Here is a 3,901-nt window from a genome sequence, read left to right on the forward strand (position 1 = left end):
TATATATATATATATAATTTCGCGTATGCGCATAGTTTGTTTATGACTTTGTCGACTACACAGTATAGTAGGGTCAGTTGGGCACTGTCTGTGACAAAAACAGCACCATAATGCAATTTACTCTGCCAGAAATTTGGAAACGACATTTTGTATTGCTTGGCATTCGCGCCGGAAGCTCCAATACGAAGATTTCAGAGTGTTTGGGTGTCAATCTGAGGACAGTGCAGAGGATTCGGAAAGAGTTGAATGAGTCTGATGGTGTTTACAAAGATACGACAGCTCGGAAAACTCACTCTGATCGTTCTGATAAGAAAAGAACTCCTGAATTTGTTGGTGAGATCCAGGCCACGATTGACAACGAATCCTCCAAGACAATCAAGTCCATCGCCAGGGACATGGGAGTGTCTGAGTTTTTTTTTATCAGGGAGGTAGTGCATGAAGACATTCGGTATTCCTCATGCAAGATGAGAAAGGGCCAATTTTATCTCAAGCCCTCAAGACAAACTCAAGCATCCCCTCCAAACGAACATGCTTTGGTTTTTCTCAGACTAGAAAAATTTCTGTCAGGATCAAATGGTGAGCACACAAAGCAACCGTTGGCTTGCCGTGTCCCTAAAACTTATACCGAGAATGATAAAAATCAAACATCCAGTCAACATCATGCTGTTTGGAGTGATCACTAGTGATGGTGATGTTATGCTTCCATTCATCTTCCCACATGGCCTCAGACTCAACACAGAGGCCTACATCAAGTGCCTGGAGGAGTTAGTGCTGCCCTGGGTGAAGAGGGTGGCTGCTGGAAGCCCCTATGTTTGGCAACAGGACTCTGCTCGATGCCACACAAGCAGGAGAACCCAGTCATGGCTGTCAGACAATTTCTGCGACCACACCACCCCTAACTTTTGGTCACCTAACTCCCCAGACTGCAACACCCTTGATTGTTATGTGTGGGGCGCAGTTGAGCGAGAGACCAATAAAACTTGTAACACCAATGATGAACTGAAGGCAAGGATTATGGCAGCATCTTCCAGCTTAAACAAGGAGACCGTCCAGAAGAGTTGCAGGAAATTTCGAAATTGTCTGGAGGCTGTGGTTGAAGCCCATGGTGATTTTATTGAATAAATTTACTGTTTAGTATTCAAGATATTTTTATGTAATTTTGGTAAATATATCTGTTAAAATGAGACGTCAGTGTTATTTTCATTTTTGCGTAATTTAGACGTAATTTAGCACTTACCTTGTCGGAGTTTTCCGTCTAACCTCGATATGGGATTGATTAATAAATTTTGTTAATCAATCTGCATTTTAAATACAACACAAGTTTATGCGAGAGACGAGTAATGAATTGTGCTTCGCTACAATCAGTCGACTGATCCTATTACAATATTACATGTGTGTGTGTATACATACATACATACATACATACATACATACATACATACATACTAGACATGTAACGAATGCTCCCCACAGAACTAGCTAGGTGCATAACACTTTTAACTAAGCCTCGAACCATCAATTTCAAAAGTTTTTGATTTTTTATTTATCATTTATTTTGTTATGTAAAGAATGAATTAATTCAATGATTAATATCATTTTAATTTTTCTCCTGTGAAACAGAAGTTAGCAATCTGTGGCTTAACACTGAAAAATAACAATGGGAAAGACTTAACCTTCCAACTTAAAAAACGATTGAAAACAACAAATGTATGGAAAAAAAATTGATTAAAAGAAAAAAATTAAAACTATAAAAGATTAAATTATCGAAAATTCTTTCACTTTAGATAAATATAAGCGAAATGAGAAATCAACCACCAGAATTACATCAACAAGAAAACAAAAAAAGGCAAATTAAAGGGATTAGACAATGAAAGATAGGGGGTGTCAGGCAAGCCCCCACCAAGACGGGCTGGATGCTGAATACGGCGACCGGAAATTTAACCTCACTACAGCTCACATATGTCACGTCCGACCGGGACCGATCGATCTCAGGTTCAAGGAGCTTTATGGTTGGGATGATCTGTTGAACATTCCCAACTTGCGACTCGACTGAACCATCCAGGGTCATGTCATCCAACTATATGACATTGAAGGGTGGGTGGACAGAATGGGCAACATCATCGACAGCCAACACGAAAAGGAGCGACGGGACAGTGTCACCTTGCTGGACGCCTGCAGCTTAAGTGACCCTCTTCTCAGCAACCATCAATACTTCTCATCGTTACTCTTATCATTACTCTCATCACATCCACATTATCTCACTCACTTTTACCCAGTGCACTTTTTTCTTTTATCCTTTTATTTGTTTCAGTCATTTGGCTGCGGCCATGCTGGAGCACAGCCTTTAGTCGAACAAATCGACCCAAGTACTTATTCTTTGTAAGCCTAGTACTTATTCTATCGGTCTCTTTTGCCGAACCGCTAATTTACAGGGACGTAAACACACCAACATCGGTTGTCAAGCGATGGTGGAGGGACAAACACAGGCACGCAAATGCATACATACATATATATATATATATATATATATATATATATTCTACTCTAAGCACAAGGCTCGAAATTTGGGGGAGGGAGCCAGTCGATTAGATTGGCCCCAGTACGCAACTGGTACTTAATTTATAGACCCCGAAAGGATGAAAGGCAAAATCGACCTCGGCGGAATTTGAACTCAGAACGCAAAGACAGACAAAATACCGCTAAGCATTTCGCCTGGCGTGCTAACGTTTCTGCCAGCTCGCCGCCTTATACATATATACATATATGAAATGTAACGTGTCTTGAATGGCACAACAATGCTGAGTGGACTTTAATAATTGTTATAGTTTAATTATCCATATAAGAATTTCTTCTTCAGATATCGCTGACTCGATCAATTCCTAGCAATTTCTGAAGAAGGAATTTTATATTCCGAAATATCATTATATCAGACTATGGATAATTAGATTATAACAGTTATTGTAGTCCACTCTGCATTGTTGCGAGGATGACATTCCAAAGGCTGGAGCAGTTTGAATGGGAAACGATTCCCTAACCACCATATTTGCCGGACATCGCCCCATCTGATTATCATTTATTTCGCAGTCTTCAAAATCATTTGAACAGAAAAATATGAACTCTGTAGATGAGATTAGAACAGCACTGGAGGAGTATTTTTTCCTAATGGACAAGTGAATTTTGGAAGAGGGTCTTGCAAGTCTACCAAAGAGATGGAAGGGCATTGTAGAAAATGAAGGAGAGTGTATTTTAGATTAAAAAAGAACTTTGTATATCTTAATTTTGAAAAATAAAAGAAGCATAAAAAAATTGCATTATTTATGGGATGACCCAATATATTGTTTTAGTACCAATGTCATATCGCGGTGGAAAATGGTGCCTTAATGACATTAGGACAGCTGTTGATTATATCTGATACTCGCCACAGAAATGTGGAATAATCGTCACTTGCGGTTCCATCTTGGGATTTTAAAGGCTTCGCATTCTCGTGTGTTTGAGAAAAATTTAGAAGTTACTTCCTGGTCTAGGACTGCGAAACTATACTCTTCAAGACGTGATGTGAGGTAGCGGCAGCGAATTCAGGGAAGGTTATACTTCGTATAAGTATTGTCATCTTTTTCTAGTTCACGGGAAATACGCAAGGCCTGTGGCCTTGTAGTTAGCGTGCTGCATGCACAATCGTGAGATCGTGGGTTCTGTTCTCGGACCGAGTAATGCGTTGCGTTCATGAGCAAAACACTTCATCTGTCTGTTCTGTGATCACTTCGACCTTTGACGTGTGTCAAACCGTGCACCTGTACAAGCAATGTCTATTTAATGAAGAGAGTACAGAACAAACATTTGACCACAATAAACAAATCACCTGTGCAGGTTGTTCATATATATATATATATATATATATATA

This window comes from Octopus bimaculoides, chromosome 3 (assembly GCF_001194135.2).
Source record: "Octopus bimaculoides isolate UCB-OBI-ISO-001 chromosome 3, ASM119413v2, whole genome shotgun sequence".
Taxonomy (NCBI): domain Eukaryota; kingdom Metazoa; phylum Mollusca; class Cephalopoda; order Octopoda; family Octopodidae; genus Octopus; species Octopus bimaculoides.